At 37.1% G+C, this 17,818-nt stretch overlaps 1 long non-coding RNA gene across 2 annotated transcripts in view; it reads right to left on the bottom strand.

Moving 5' to 3' along the window:
* Positions 1 to 9,315: 9,315 nt before the first annotated feature.
* The window catches only part of LOC139184119 (uncharacterized), a 347,246-nt gene continuing 338,743 nt past the window's right edge, over positions 9,316 to 17,818 (bottom strand). For both annotated transcript variants that reach the window (XR_011567591.1, XR_011567593.1), the window contains exon 4: positions 9,316 to 11,036. This is a non-coding gene — a long non-coding RNA (uncharacterized lncRNA). The remainder of the gene's footprint in view (positions 11,037 to 17,818) is intronic.

The following is a 17,818-nucleotide window of genomic DNA, read 5'->3' as shown; positions in this document are numbered from 1 at the left end:
TCCTAGAAAAGAACATAGGCAAAACATTCATTGACATAAGTCTTAGCATTATTATCTTTCTCCCATGGCAATAGAAATAAAAGCAAAAATAAACAAATAGGGCCTAAACAAACTTAGAAGCTTTTGCACAGCCAAGGAAACCATAAACAAAACAAAAAGAAAACCTACATGCTGGGAGGAAATATTTGGAAACAAATATTTGTGACAGATAAGGGCTTAATTTCCAAAATATACAGACAGCTCATACAACTCAATATCAAAAAAACCCAAACAACCCAATCAAAAAATGGGCAGAAGACCTAAAAAGATGTTTCTCCAAAGAAAACATACAGATGGCCAACGGCATACAAAAAGATGTTCAACATTGCTAATTATTAAAGAAATGCAAATCAAAACTACAATGAAGTATCACTTCACACTGATCAGAATGGAATCATCAAAATGTCCACAAATAATAAATGTTTCAAAAGATGTGGAGAAAAGAGAACTCTCCTACACTATTGGGTGGGAGTGTAAACTGGTGCAGCCTATGGAAAACAGTATGAAATTTCCTTAAAAAACTTAACTACCATGCTGCTGCTGCTGCTAAGTCGCTTCAGTCGTGTCCGACTCTGTGTGACCCCATAGATGGCAGCCCACCAGGCTCCCCCGTCCCTGGGATTCTCCAGGCAAGAGTAGTGGGGTGCCATTTCCTTCTCCAAAGCATGACAGTGAAAAGTGAAAGTGAAGTCGCTCAGTTGTGTCCAACTCACAGCAACCTCATGGACTGCAGCCTACCAGGCTCCTCCGTCCATGGGATTTGCCAGGCAAGAGTACTGGAGTGGGTTGCCTGCCATTGCCTTCTCTGTGGCAATTCCCTTTCTGGGCATATATATGGGAAAGATGAAAATTTTAATTTGAAAAGTTACATGCACCTTAATGTTCATAGCAGCAGTATTTACAATAGTCAAGACATGGAAGGAATCCATGTCATCAGCAGATAAATGGATACAGAAGACATGGTGTATATATATACAATGAAATACTACTCAGTCATAAAAATAATGAAAATTTGTCATTTGCAGCAACATGGATGAATCTAGAGATTATAAAAGTAAGTGAAGTAAGTCAGAGAAAGTAAAATATCACGTTATCACTTGGAATCTAAAAAAAAAATGATATAAATGAACTTATTTACAAAACAAAAAGAGATGCATAGATGTAGAAAACAAACTTATGGTTACCAAAGAGTAAAGTGGGAGGAAAAAGTTTGGAATTTGGGATTAACAGATACACAGTATCATATATAAAATAAACTATAAATATTTACTGTATAGCACAGGGAACTATATTCAGTATCTTGTAATAGTCTATAATGGAAAATAATCATCTGAAGATATATATTTCTATATCATTTTGCTATAAACCTGAAAACGATACATTATAAATCAATTATACTTCAAAAAAATTGCCAAGTTATTAGGAATACCTGAAAAATAAATCAAATGTGCTTTCGACAACTATCTAGCAGTCTTTTTGCAAAAGGCTAAGGATGTTTCCACTGATTGGGAAAATCTGTACTTTTTTTCTTGCACATACTCATAGTGTATAGTCTACATGTTGCAGTTTTTTTCTTTCATGTGAACTGGAGGTATATAGTCAGTTGAGAAGCAATGTAAGTAGAATCATTCCAGATGAGTGATTCCCAAGCGTTGGCATCTGAATCATTTGGAGGGCTTGTCAAAACAGATTGCCCAGCCCCATCTGTGAATTTTGGATTCAGTAGATCTGGGGTGAGGTATGATAAATGATATTTCTAACAAGTTTCCAGCTGACGCTTACGTTGCTGGTCAATGGATCACTCTTTGAGAACTGCTGTTGTAGGTTTTCATTGTACTTTATAGAAAGTGTGTCATTTTATAGCGAAGGAAGAATGTTGATTAGTACCAGTTGGTTAATATAATGTTGAGAGTGAATATAAATGTATACCTATTTCATGTAATTGATAAACAGCAATCCATATTCACATGCATTTTTCCCAGAGCATTAGTAAATCTGGCATAGCATGTTAATAATGTTAATGTTGTTAATGTGATTAATAATGTTAACAGGTGAGTTTATAAGAGGTAGCAGGGAGTCCTGGAAATGGAATGTTCTTTAAAACCCTTTCTTTTCCCAACTGAGCAAGTTAAGTTCTCAGTGCTTCTTAATCAATAGATTGGGCATGATTACAAATACATCACTGGGCTCTCCTGAAGATGAGGTGACAATATACAGATTATTTTCAAACATTTTCATCACTATCTTTGATGGTAGATAGGGAAAAAATTGGGAAAGCCCATAAGTTAATAGTAGAGAAAAACTTTATTGAGGTCTCTTTATGTCTTAAGAGTGATTATATATTTTTCCTTTTTTTTGGTCTACCATAGATCTATTTGCTTTAATATAAAAATATTTTAGGCTTCCCTGATGGCCCAGTGGCTAAGAATCCACCTGCCAATGCAGGGGACACAGATCTGATCCCTGGTTCGGGGAGATCCCACATGCTGTGGAGCAGCTAAGCCTGTGTGCCACAACTGCTGAGCCAGAGCTCTAGTGCCCGAGCTCCTTAACAAAAGCCACTGCAATGCAAAGCCTGTACACCGCACTGAAGAGTAGCCCCTGCTTGCTGCAACTAAAGCCCACGCACAGCAACGAAGACCCAGTGCAGCCAAAAATAAAATAAATACATCTTAAAAATTTTTTTTACCCAATTTGACATTATCCACTTAGCACCAGCAGCAGCAGCATGTTTATCTTTGATTTCTGCTATGAAGAACAAATACTTCAGCTTGAGAAACTTAGGAAAATGCTTTGTAAATAATAGGGTATTGCATGTAATTTTTTTATTATTAGAATTTTGTTTTATTTTGGCAAGCATGTGAGACATTCATTAGCATATCCATTGACTTTAATGTCTCATTTAAAGATTCCTTATGCTGATATTTGGGTTTTAAATGATCCAATATATGATGAGATCTTTTTCTTCCCAGATTAAAATTTTACTTCTAAATTGAGATTCAGAGATGCACCAAGGTGAAAGCAATTTTAAGAGTCCAATTGACACATGGATTTGTTTATCTCTTAATAAAGTAATAAATTAGGGAACAGTGAATGAATGTAACAGCTAATGGCTTCTGTGTTACATCATCATACAATCTCTAGCATAATCAAAAAATTTAAATGTACATCTTAAATTTACACAAATGTACTGTTTTAATGTGATTTCCAACAACCTGAAAAAAAAAATTCTGAAGTATGTATGATCCATTCAATTATTGTTACTTGAACATCTCTTATGCAAATACTGAGTTAGTCTTCATAAATAATACAGAGACAAATAAGACACAATCCTTCCTTGATTCTTGAGAAACTCGACAACTTCCTATTTTAGCAAATGACCAGAGAGACCTGCTAAACGTATCCACTTAAAGATAACGACCCACTTATAACTAATAATCTTCAACAACATGGCTGAAATAACAAACTGGAGTCAGACAAAGGTTGGTGTGAATCAAAGCTCAACCACTTCCTAGGTATGTGGTGGTGGAAAGGTAACCTTCTGAAGTCTGTTCTTTCTACTTGTCAGTTTTTCAATCTGTAAAATGGTGCTAAAATTATTTGCCATGTGGGGTCTTGTGAAGAGTGGACATAGTATATTTAAAGTGTGAAAAACAGGGACCGGCACTTAGATTTCCCATCCCTGCTTCTTCATGCTTATCTGCCAGCTTGAGCTCGTGAGCTGGTCTGACACGGAGCCTGGTGAACATGGGAATGTAGTTGCCTTGGCTCAGATCACATTTCTGGGAATTGTGACCAGGAGGGTAAGGGACACAGTGAGTTGGGAACAAAGAACAACCTGTGGCTGTTCTTGTCAGAAGAAGGCAATGGCCATCACCCTTATTTTTGATATCATGTGCTGTCCCTCCTCCTCCTAGTGAGAATGAAGAAGGGAAGAGTCCCCCTGCGATTGATGGAACTCTTACTCAACTTTGTGGTTCAACTGGGGGCATACCAGGTTTTATGTTAGAGATGGAAATCTAAAGTAAGCTTTTTTCTCTCATGAAATTCTACTTTGGGTAGTAGAACTGTTTCTCTATAAGAGAAGCTAAAGGATTAGGCTGCATTCCTCTTTCAATTTTTGAAAACGCTAATAAAAGTAGATGGGTAATGGCTGTGTGCTTAGAAAGAGTTCACATAAAAATTCTCAAGAAACAAAAGTCACCCTAGAAGTGCTAATATTATGTTTAAAGACAAAGAAATTATGCATGATCCAACTGCTCAGAATTACACAGCCAAACCAAAGCTTCATAGATATAAAAATTAGATAATTTTACAAAAAGATAAGAGTTTACCATCTATTTTGATTCTATCCATATTTCTTTTTTACTTTTCAGCGACAAATTAGAAGCTTCAGGCGGGCCTATATGTATTTATAAGCCTATATGGGCTTCCCTGACAGTTCAGCTGGGAAAGAATCTGCCTTCAATGCAGGGGACCCCGGTTTGATTCCTGGGTTGGGAAGGTCTCCTGGAGAAGGGATAGGCTACCCACTCCAGTATTCTTGGGCTTCCCTGGTGGCTCAGATGGTAATGAATCCAACTGCAATGTGGGAGACCTGGGTTTGATCCCTGAATTGGGAAGATCCTCTGGAAGAGGGCATGGCAACCCACTCCAGTATTCTTGGCTGGAGAATCCACATGGACAGAGGAGCCTGCCAGGCTACAGTCCATGGGGTCACAAAGAGTTGGACACAACTGAGTGGCTAAGCACACACATAACATATGTATTTTTGTGTGATATATGTAAATATATACATACACATGCACACTGCTGGGGTTCAGAAAACATTATTGCAAAATATGTTACATTGGCATGTATAAAGCTCATGCCTGTGCTTAGTGGCTCAGTCGTGGCCGACTCTGTGATACTTTGGACTGTAGCCCACCAGGCTCCTCTGTCCAAGTGATTTTTCAGGAAAGAATACTGGAGTGAGTTGCCAATTCCCTCACTAGGGGATCTTCCTAACCCAGGGATTGAACCTATGTCTCCTTTATCTCCTGCATTGCAGGAGGATTCTTTATCTACACTGAGTCATTGGAGAAGCCTCAGAATATTGAATACTTAAAGCTAAAGAATTTTGAGAAATAGTAGATACAGGAAGAACTCTCTGACCTCCTCCTTTCCTGAGGGAGATCATAAAACAACCAAGTGACAGGTGCCTTCCTTTGGTAGACAAGAGCATCCTTACCTCTGAAGATGGCAGGACAGCAGGAGGAGTCCAAATGAACTGGCCTTGCTAGGTTTCCCCCAGTTTACTACACTTAGCTCATTCCCTTTTTCACGTTACATTTTCCCATAATTTTTCACTCTTCATCAAACCTAGTATAAAAACATTTAGGCTTACATGTTTCTTTGGTCTTTATTTCTTATGAAAGCTATTGTGCCATGTAAAACTTACATTAAATACATCTGTATTTTTTTTTCTCGTGTCAATCTGTTTCTGTCAGTTTAGTTTTCAGGTCTAGCATCTGTCTCTGCCAATTTAGTTTTCTGGTCTAGGAAGAAAAATTTTTCTTCTTCATGTATGTACCACATATATATACATGAGTAAGTAACAATTTCAACTTACATACTGATTGAATGCTTTCTCTTTTGTATTACTGGCACCAAAAATCTCATCAAGAAACCTTTATAAATTTACTAGCATCTAAAAGAAGAGCAAGTGCCTTGGCACACATTGTTCAATACTGCTTTCACTTCATCTTCTCTACATTGTGAAAGCCTAATATAAACAGTAGCAATAGATTTTGACTTATGGTAATTCACACCCAAGGTTCTTTGCCAAAATACCCTACGTTATTACTTGTTGACCTAAAAGCAGGCAGGTCACAAATCATATCTCTCAGCAGCCTCCCTTCTTGTGCCCTGGTATATAAAATCATTCCTTCCTCCTCTGTCCTCTTCGCTTCCTTAGACCTTTGACTGTTGGACTCAGATGCAATTCCTGTTCTAAGAGCTTGTTAATAAAATATATAGGACTGGCTGTTTTAAGAACCTGATTATACCATGCAGGATATAAATTAACTGTCTGTCAGTAATTAAATATGGAATTTATGGTCCCTCCTTTTTTTCTAAGAAGTTTGTCATCAAGGTCTTGGTGAAAATATAACATTAAATAATCTTTATGAAAAAATTATATTTGATTTACAGAATTTTTTCTCTAAGAACATAATTTACCAATCTGATTTTTTTTTGAAGTATTGTTGATTTACACTGTTGTGTCCATCTCTGCTGTACAGTTAAGTATACCAATCTACTTGTAGTTAAGAATTGCCTAATGATGAATGCAGTTCTATTATTTACCAGCAACTAGTATTCAAATGTAGATCTAAAAAAAAAGTCTAAAATTTTTTAATGATACTCTGAAATCTTTTAATGATACTCTGAAATACTCTGAAGTCTAGCAGGCAAGATACTAAAACTGTTTACAAATAAAGAGAAGCTGTTTGCCAAATTTACAATTTCTCATGTTAAGAAATTAATATGTATAATTCATATACATACCCCAAAGTGAATCTCCATATTGATTGTGGCATAGAATTTGCTGGCATAACGTTGGAACTTAAATATAATCATACATTAATAATAGATAATTAAATAAATGTCCATCAATAGATGAAATGATAAAGAAGGTGTGAGATATGTATACACACACACACACACACACAGTATGGAATATTACTCAGCCATAAAAAGAATGAAATAATGCCATGTACAACAACATGAATGAACCTAGAGATTATCATATTAAGTGAAATAAATCAGAGAGAGAAAGGCAAATATCATATGACATTGCTTATTTGTATAATTTTTAAAAAATGATACAAAGACTTTCCTGGTGGTTCAGTGGCTGAGACTCCATGCTCCCAATGCAGGGAGCCCAGGCTGACCCTTGGTCAGGGATTTAGATCTCACATACCACAACTAAGAGTTCATGTGCCACAACTGAAAGATCCTGCATGCTGCAATGATCAAAGATCACAGGTTTTGTGACTAAGACCCGGTGCAGCCAAATAAATAAATAAATATTTCTTAGAAAGGTACAAATGAACTAAATTATGAAACAGAAATAGATTCACAATCATAGAAAACAATTTTATGGTTACCAAAGAGGATGGGGAAGGTGGAGGTGGAGAGGTAATTTAGGAGTTTGGGATTAACAGATACCCACAACTATATATGGGTTTCCCTGGTGGCTCAGATGGTAAAGAATCCACCTGCAATGCAGAAGACCTGGATTTGACCCTGGGTTGGGAAGATCCCCTGGAGGAGGGCATGGCAACCCACTCCACTATTCTTGCCTGGAGAATCCCCATTGACAGGGGAGCCTCGCAGGCTACAGTCCATTGGGTCTCAAAGAGTCGGACTACTACTACATATAAGATAGGTAAACAAGGACCTACTGTAAAGCATAGGCAACTATACCCAATATCTTGTAATAACATAAAATGGAAAAGAATCTGAAAAACACCCGAATCACTTGGCTGTACACTTGAAACTAGCATAACATTTTAAATTAATTATACCTTAATAAAAATGTAAAAAATCATTATACATGTAATAAATACTTTTCCATTTTGTCATTTGCCTTTCACTTTGTGGTGGGATTTTTGTTTTGGGTTGTGCTTTACCAATTAGAAAAACAATTAAATTTTACACGTCAAATATTAAAAAAAAAGATTGTTAAAATCTAAGTTAAAAAACAAAACCCAAGAGTACTTATTCTATCAGTGAACTTTTCTTTATCCTTCCCTTTTTAGCAAGAAAAATGTGACAAGTTTTCTAGAAGCAGCATGTTGTTCACATTGGACAAAAACAAGCTGCTCTGGTTTGGGGTGGTACAAATAGATTTCTGTCAAACGTGAAACTCACTCAATCCTTCCCCAAATGAAGTACCAGTATTTGCTTCTTTAGTATTATGCAGGGGAAAAAAAAAAATAAGTGTGCATGGTCACATAAAAACAAATAACTAGCTTGTCATGAAGTTCATGATAAGGAATGACTGAATCCCAGAAGCTATTTGTAAGGCTTAAATATAAGGTCCACAAAAATAATAGTGGTCAAAGTTCTTCAAATAGAATATTTATTCTGAATTACTGATGCCTGCTCAGATTTAGTTTAAAATGCTCCCATACCATCAGAAGATGAAGTGTTTACATGAAAATGGAAATGCCTACTTTTTTTTTTCCCCCACATGAAACTGAAATTGTTCACAGGTCACAGCTAAAAGAGAGGGGAATGTCTAAACTGACTGTCATTTTTTATTTTCTCAGCTGGGCATCGCGCATGTCAGTGGAATGTATCTGTACAAACAGCATACTTTACATTCAGGAAGTGATATTTCAGAATGATCTTTTATAAAACAATGCTCCATTTTTTTGTGGTTTGGGGTAAAGCCAAGGCAAAATTTAGATTTCTTCTATTTCATAAATGAACTCCATAATAAACAAAACAAAATCTATAAAGTAGATTTATAATATCACCATTTTATGAGATTCAACAGAACTGCAAAATATCACATTTGACAAAATTAATGCTGCTGAAAATACTTGCTGCCAGCAGCTCTTATAATTACAAGGAAAGGCAATTGGTAATGAATTCTTTTAACTTGGGATTTCAAATCTCAGGACTGAATGTTGCCCATTATTGGAGTTCAAAGGCATCTATCTCTAGAATTGTTCTTTTAATGCTTGTTGGATGGCTTTAGTTGTTCTTTTCTTGTAGGCACACAATTGTTGTCTTGATCTTTGTGATAAAAAGAGCTTCAGTGGATCTTTGTAGTGAACTCAGTTGGCTTGGTAACATGCTGGTAGTCAGAATTCCAAAGTGGGGAAACAAAGGCTTAGAAATTATAGGCTGAGAACTGTTTGTTCAGGACTGTGGGAATCTTACCCCAGCCTGGGGAACCAATGGACTCTCTTCATTAGATCCACATTCATCCATAAACTCCCCAAATCCTTGCCCTTTTGTCTTTTCCTAAACTAGAGTTTTAACCACAATAAAAACAAATGTGGCAACTTCTTTTGTAAATCAATTCATACCAACATTCCCAGCATGCTTTAATTCTTCCCCTCCATGTCATAATTCCAAAAGAATGACATTAACTTATTCAACGTTACATTTATTTCCATAATAAGGATGTGTCAAGGGGCAAGACTTAAAGGCAAAAAAAAAAAAAAAAGGCTTCCTTTAGGCCTATTTGAATGGTGATGAGTTGCCTTTCTCTCTGTCCAGATAAGGTCCTTTTTTCCTAAGTTAATGAAATGACAAAATAAAGTCCAGTGTGACTTTTTAAACTGCTTCATTTAAAAAAGTCAGTAAAATTGAAGCATAATCTGGTAAAATTAATTTCACTGAAAAATGCATAGAATAGAAAGGGAATAGCAACTTCACATTTAAAAAAAAAAAAACCCAAAACTGGGCATAAAGGTATCCTTAAACCAACTGACACTATGTCATCTGATTATACAACTGTGACTTGGAAATGCCAGGAATTTTCCTTTGTGTGTCTAAATAATGCAAGTTGAATTCAGCAGTGTTCATATAAATACTTTAATTACACTGAAGTTTTATCAGCGGGAAGTCAAGGGAAGTATGTGAAACACTGGATAAACATTTTAAAAGCAAGAACCATTCAAGGTACACAAGACAGGGCAGTCATAACAATGGTAGCAAGCACAACTAAAGCAGATGAGGGACACTGGTAGCTCAATAACTTTTAGGAGCCTAGGACTGAACTGTTTTTCTTTCATTTTTATTTCCCACCATTGTTCTAAGTAAAATGCTTAAAAATTGGGAAAGATGAAGTCTGAGACACTGAAATGATTGAAGAATTATAAGTAGTGTCCTGTGAGAAAAAGTAAAAAGAAACCTGAATAATAGTGGTTCAGATAAATGGAAACTCAGAGTATTTCACCTTGGCGCTTAGAGCTGCAAACTAAAAACTAGGACAAAAACAAATTCCTTTTAGGAACACTTTTAAAACTTTTGTTCAAATTTGCAAAAAATGCTTTTTCAATGTGATGTCATGTGTACATGAATGTGGGTTACTTTGTACATAGTCTTAGGTGACTTCTAAATTTCCTTCTGAAATGTGCAGGCCCTTAGCATTATGGAGTGAAAGTTTAGTGTGGTCTAATGTCTCTAGCGCTGTCAGGGAGCCACTGATGGAAATGCTTGCCGTGACCAGGCAGGATGGTAACTTGCATGAGCTGTCTTACAGTAGGAGACCCCGATGAAGAACAGTGGCTGTGCTGCCACTGAAAACTAACTGTGAGAATTCAGGAGGAGCCAGGAGGAGGAGGGAGGAGACATATATCCTGCCAACATCCGGAAGCTTTCACTCTGGAATCCATCTTGGCTGAGAGATGCACACACCACCAAGGAGGATCCTGAGTTGGATCAAATATAGGTACATGCAAGATGGTTGGCCAGAGACAACCTGGAAAATTAACCCTATCACCATTAAGACTGAGTCGTGTGGCAGAGCAGTTCTCCTGGGTTCCCTTACCCCTACTGCTCTCCGCCTGGGTGCCCTTTCCTAATAAAGTCTCTTAGTTGACAGCACACGTATCTCTTTGGACAATTCATTTCCGTGTTAGACAAGAGCCCATTCTTGGGCCCTGGAAGGGGTCCCCCTTCCTCATCAGTGCTATGACTTATACCCCTTCATGAGTGACTGAGCAATTTATGGCTTCATACAAGGAGGAAAATAAGTAATGAGAAAGAAATCTTGCCATTTACCTTTAGTGAAACTTGAAGTTTATTCTTTTTGCCCTTAAAGTGATGGAGTGAGGAAGCCAATCTAAATTTATCATCACAAAGTTGATGAATGATCACTGCCATATTTACCTTTTCCTTATCTTGGTCTTCTTTCCTTCTTTCTTTCCTTCCTTCTTTGCTTTCTTTTTCCCCCCACTATTTTGTTGTATATTTGTTAAATGTCACTTTACTTTCTGAAAATAGACAGAAATTAAATAAATATAAATACATATTAATATAGTAAGGAAAACATCTGAAAAAAAATGTTAAATATACTTTGCAGGCAATGTACGGTGCAAGCCCGATATTTTATGGATACTGTCTTTTAGGCCTTCGTTGCCTCATCTGCTTGTTTTCTTTTTGACAAGATGATCTTCTTTGTACACCAACATTCTGTGACTCAAGAAAATGAGTAGCTTCAAATAAGCAAGTAAATCTTTATTTTCAGATTCTCTTTTTTGAGCAGTAAATGAAACAAATTTTCAGGTGTAGATTGTGGCTTAACTCATGGGTCTTCATACTAGCCAAATGTCAAAATCGCTACAAAGTTGTGAAGTATGGATTTCTAGGTTATCAACTCAAATGTATTGAATCAGAACATTTAGCTATCTGGCCTGGAAATTTGTGTGTGTGTGTGTGTGTTTAATTTAACAAATATTTCCTTGAGAAATCTGATGAAAGGCTGAAATGACCCAACTAGATTCCCACAGAACAATAAAGGAAAAATTCTTTTTTAAACCCAAGCCACAGAGACCATTTTTTATAACTGCATGCTGATCAGTTAAGTTAAAAAAAAAAAAAAATGCATCACTTCTGGCATAAGCATAATTCTCATTTGATACATAACTGTATACATATACTTATTTTTATGTTTTGTATTTTTATTTTTCTTCATTTTTCAAGTTGTATGTATTAAATAAATATATTTATTATCATGTTAACCTCCCAGCAAAATATCTGGAAACTTAATCTCCCTCATCAGCTTAAAACCCATGGGTCCAACCCTTCCATAAACTAATGGTATTCTTTCAATTTTCTTCTTTCTTGCCTCACTCAGAGTAAGTTTTTCTAGTTTGTAGACAAGCATCCGTTACAGGCTCAGTAAAGAGAAAGGCACAAACAACAGGCTGTCTTTATATATACTTCACAGGACAAAATAAAAATAATTTTCTGGGAATACTTTTGCATTTTGACAATCACGTGTCTTTGAATTGAGAAAAGTTTTTCGAGAGTAAAAAAATGGACTATGTGAGTTTTGTCAAGTTATTTCCTGTTCCTGCTGGGTTGAGCAGAAACTCTTTGGTAGCCTCACTGGTCAAATATTCAGCAAAAAAGAGCACTCTTCCTGTTTCCACAACTGCTGCTCTACTCCAAGCCACCATAATCTTTCAGTAGACTGTCAGAGCTTCCTTGATGGATCTATAATAAATCCTGGCCCCATCTCACACAGCAGCCAATATTAAATCTATATTGCATCTTTCCACTCCTAAGCTCAAAGCCTTTCTACGGGAAGAAAAATCTCTCCTTTAGCCATCTTAGATTCTCCTACTGGGGCCCTATAAATCAGACTGGCTACAAACAGGGTAAGAAGACAAAAAACAAACAAGTTTATTAACATGTGGATCACACAGGTACACATGGGAGTACTCAGTGCTGGGTAACTCAAAGGGGTGGTTAGAGCCTTGGCTTATTATACACTGTCTTAGGCTAAATGAAGGAAAAGGGCAGATTTGAACAGTTGCTAATCAGGGAAAGGAGTGGATGCAGAGAGAAGGGAGGAACTGGTAAGAAAGAATAGCGCATCATTGGGGCAGGATCCTGGTCCCACCTCACAGGATACACATAACAATATCTTTGGGCTTTCTTACAGAACTAAAACCCCAACAAATGGAAGATGTTAGCTTTCTTTATTCCAGAGAAGGTCACTGGACCTTCTTCTTCCCTGAGAAGTTTGATAACCTTGAGAAGCTCATCAGGAGACCAGTTGAAGCCAGATTAAAGGAATGCAGGCCCTGCACATACCCTGATCCTTATCAGCAACCTCACCTTTGAACCATTGCTATGAAATTCCTCACCAAGTCTTCCTGGGTTGGGACACACAGTTTTCAGGCACAAGCCTGCTGTGACCCCCTTTGCCTAGCAAAGCAATAAAGCTATTCTTTTCTACTTCACCTGAAACTCTGTCTCTGAGATTCAATTTGGCATCAGTGCAGAGTTTGAGTTTTTACCATCAATAGTGCAAATACTATTATATTTGACAAATATAATAATAATTTGCTTGTTTATTCACTCATTTTATATTTCTTTCCCTATTAGAATAAAAGACAAAAGTGTCTCTGTTTTGTTAATTATACGATCTTTAGCAACGAAAACATAGAAATACGGGAACAGTAGGTATGGAATAATATTTGTTGAATGAATGAATAATTAATTCTAAATATGGGCAGAAGTTGGCTTAAAGCTCAACATTCAGAAAACGAAGATCATGGCATCTGGTCCCATCACTTCATGGGAAATAGATGGGGAAACAGTGGAACAGTGTCAGACTTTATTTTGGGGGGCTCCAAAATCACTGCAGATGGTGACTGCAGCCATGAAATTAAAAGATGCTTACTCCTTGTAAGGAAAGTTATGACCAACCTAGATAGCATATTCAAAAGCAGAGACATTACTTTGCCAACAAAGGTTCGTCTAGTCAAGGCTATGGTTTTTCCTGTGGTCATGTATGGATGTGAGAGTTGGACTGTGAAGAAGGCTGAGCGCCGAAGAATTGATGCTTTTGAACTGTGGTGTTGGAGAAGACTCTTGAGAGTCCCTTGGACTGCAAGGAGATCCAACCAGTCCATTCTGAAGGAGATCAGCCCTGGGATTTCTTTGGAAGGAATGATGCTAAAGCTGAAACTCCAATACTTTGGCCACCTCATGTGAAGAGTTGACCCATTGGAAAAGACTCTGATGCTGGGAGGGATTGGGGGCAAGAGGAGAAGGGAACGACAGAGGATGAGATGGCTGGATGGCATGACTGACTCGATGGACGTGAGTCTGAGTGAACTCTGGGAGTTGGTGATGGACAAGGAGGCCTGGCGTGCTGCGATTCATGGGGTCGCAAAGAGTTGGACACGACTGAGTGACTGATCTGATCTGATCTAATCTGATGGGCAGAAGTCTAATCAAGTGTATTCATTCATTCATTACTAAAATAAGAAGATTCAAAAAATCTGTCAAGAACAATATAAAACTTCAGAATATCTAAAATAAATTACCAGATTTCTTTTTTATGTATGTAGGAGCCTCTAGGGAATATTTGGTCCTGTATCACTTAAGAAACATTTTATAACCTTGTAAAGTAGAAAGTAGGAAGTAGAAAGGCAAAAGTAAAAGTAGGAATGTAAAGTAGAAAGTAGGAATGCACAAGTAGGAAGTCAAGAGATACCTGGTATAACAGGCAAATTTGGCCTTGGAGTACAAAATGAAGCAGGGCAAAGGCTAACCGAGTTTTTCCAAGAGAGCTCATTGGTCACAGCAAATACCCTCTTCCAACAAAACAAGAAAAGACTCCACACATAGACATCACCAGATGGTCAATACTGAAATCAGATTGATTGTATTCTTTGCAGCCAAAGATGGAGGAGCTCTGTAGAGTCAGCAAAAACAAGGCTGGGAGCTGACTGTAGTTCAGATCATGAACTTACTGCCAAATTCAGACTTAAATTGGAGAAAGTAAGGAAAACCACTAGACCATACAGGTATGATCTAAATCAAATCTCTTACAATTATACAGTGGAAGTGGCAACTAGATTCAAGGGATTAGATCTGATATACAGAGTGCTTGAACTATGGATAGAGATCCGTGACATTGTACAGGAGGCAGTGATCAAGACCATCCACAAGAAAAAGAAATACAAAAAGGCAAAATGGTTGTCTGAGGGGGCCTTACAAATAGTTGAGAAAAGAAGAGAAGCACAAAAGCAAAAGAGAAAAAGGAGAAAAAAAGGCAAAGGAGAAAAGGAAAGATATATCCATTTGAATGCAGAGCTCCAAAGAATAGCAAGGAGAGATAAGAAAGCCTTCCTCAGTGATCAATGCAAAGAAATAGAGAAAAACAATAGGATGGGAAAAATTAGAGATTTCTTCAAGAAAATTAGAGACACCAAAGGAATATTCCATGAAAAGATGGGTACAACAAAGGACAGAAATGGTATGGAGCTAACAGAAGCAGATGATACTAAGAGGTGGGAAGAATACACAGAAAAACTATGCAAAAAAGATCTTCATGACCCAGGTAACTACAATGGTGTGATCACTCACCTAGAGCCAGACATCCTGGAATGTGAAGTCAAGTGGGCCTTAGGAAGCATCACTACAAATAAAGCTAGTGGAGGTGATGGAATTCCAGTTGAGCTATTTCAAGTTCTATAAGATAATGCTGTTGGAGTGCTGCACTCAATATGCCAGCAAATTTGGAAAACTCAATTTTTTTTGAGTGGCCTAGGACTGGAAAAGGTCAGTTTTCATTCCAATCCCAAAGAAGGGCAATGCCAAAGAATGTTCAAACTACCACACAATTGCACTCATCTCACATGTTAGCAAAGCAATGTTCAAAATTCTCCAAGCCACACTTCAACAATACATGAACCATGAAGTTGCAGATGTTCAAGATGGTTTTAGAAAACGCAGAGGAACCAGAGGTCAAATTGCCAACATCCGTTGGATCATAGAAAAAGCAAGAGAATTCCAGAAGAACATCTACTTCTGCTTTATTGATTACGCCAAAGCCTTTGACTGTGTAAATCACAAGAAACTATGGAAAATCTTAAAGAGATGGGAGTACCAGACCACCTTACCTGCTTCCTGAGAAATCTGTATGCAGGACAAGCAGCAACAGTTTAACTGGACATGGAACAACAGACTGGTTCCAATTTGGGAAAGGAGTACGTCAAGGCTGTATATTGTCACCTTGCTCATTTAACTTATATGCAAAGCACATCATGCAAAATGCTGGGCTGGATGAAGCACAAGCTAGAATCAAGATTGCCAAGAGAAATATCAATAACCTCAGATATGCAGATAACACTACTTTTATGGCAGAAAGTGAAGAGGAACTGAAGAGCCTCTTGATGAAAGTGAAAGAGGAGAGTGAAAAAGCTGGCTTTTTGGCAAATCTAATACAATCTTGTAAAGTTTAAAAATAAAATACAATTAAAAAACAAACAAACAAACAAAAAAATGAAGATAATGGCATCTGGTCTCATCACTTCATGGCAAATAGATGGGGAAACAATGGAAACAGTGACAGACTTTATTTTTTTGGGCTTCAAAATCACTGCAGATGGTGATTGCAGCCATGAAATTAAAAGATGCTTCTCCATGGAAGAAAAGCTATGACCCACCTGGACAGCATATTAAAAAGCAGAGACATTACTTGGCCAACCAAGGTCTGTCTAGTTAAAGCAATGGTTTTTCCAGTAGTCATGTATGGATATGAAAGTTGGACTATAAAGAAAGCTGAGCTCTGAAGAATTATGCTTTTGAACTGTGGTGTTGGAGAAGACTCTTGAGAGTCCCTTGGACTGCAAGGGGATTCAACCAGTCAATCCTAAAGAAAATCAGTCCTGAATATTCATTGGAAGGGCTGAAGCTGAAACTCCAATACATTGACCACCTCATGTAAAGTATTGACTCATTGGAAAAGACCATGATGCTGGAAAGATTGAAGGCAGGAGGAGAAGGGGATGACAGAGGATGAGATGGTTGGATGCATTAACGACTTGATGGACATGAGCTTGCACAAGCTCCAGGAGCTGGTGATGGACAGGAAGCTTGGCGTTCTGCATCCATGGGGTCACAAAGAGTTGGATAGAACTGAGTGACTAAACGGAACTGAAACTAGAAAGTAACTTGTAGAAGACTGATTGTCATGAAAATAATTCTTATACACAGATAAGTAAATCAATTCTAATTTGTGGAGTTTCAAATTGGCTCCCCAGTTGTAGAAGAAACCAGTTTTCTATTTATTTGGAAATTCATTTCAGTATTGGTAATTTATTTATGTGTCTGTTCTTTGGATTCTTCTTTGAACCAGTTGTAACATCTTGCCAGTTTCACTATTCAGTTTATGAATTAAAAGCACATCTTTGACATGTGTCCATTTTATGTTTATATGAGAGTTATAATTTTACCTTCTTTTGAAATTTGTCCCTTAATAATTTGAAGATATACTTTATTTTTAATTTTTTTGTATATCTTTGATGTGACCATTTTAGTGCTGGCAATTTAATGTCCCTGGGTTTGTTTGCTCATCTGTGATGACTAAGTGCACTGTTATCTGGGATGTAAAAGGAGATATGGAAGAAATAGGTTGAAAGGCCAAGAGGAGTATAAACGTGCAAGGATACTGGATGTTAAATGGTAGAAAACTGAAGGATGATACTGCCTTAAAAGAAGGCATTCATTTGTTAATTAGGACTCATTTTAGTTTTTGTAGGCAGAGGCCTGTAGGTCTGGTCTGAATGGGGACTCTTAAAGAAAATCTTTATATCTGGCAGCACTTAAATAATTCAGCTATTGGAACAAGTCATAGCAATTTAGAATCACATCTCAAGAAACTAAAACATGGGCATCGTTGGAGATTTTGTAGGTTTGGTTTCAGACCAGCATAATATAGCTAATGACGTAGTAAAGCAAGTCACACAATATTTTTGGTTTCCCAATGCATATAAGAGTTATGTTCACACTCTATCATAGTCTATTAATTGTGCAGTAGCATTATGTCTTACAAAAATATATAAATACCTTAATTAAAAAATACTTTATTGCTAAAAATGCTAACCATCATTTGAGTCTTAAGTGAGTCGTAATCTTTTTGCAATAGTAACAACAAAGATCCCTGATCACAAATCACCATAACAAATACAAAAGTAATGAAAAAATTTGAAATACTGTGATAATTACTAAAATATGACAGAGAGACATGAAG

This window comes from Bos indicus, chromosome 7, assembly GCF_029378745.1.
Source record: "Bos indicus isolate NIAB-ARS_2022 breed Sahiwal x Tharparkar chromosome 7, NIAB-ARS_B.indTharparkar_mat_pri_1.0, whole genome shotgun sequence".
NCBI classification, from domain to species: Eukaryota; Metazoa; Chordata; class Mammalia; order Artiodactyla; family Bovidae; genus Bos; species Bos indicus.
Note: the sequence above shows the minus strand (reverse complement) of the source record. Positions and strands in the feature narration are given on the sequence as shown.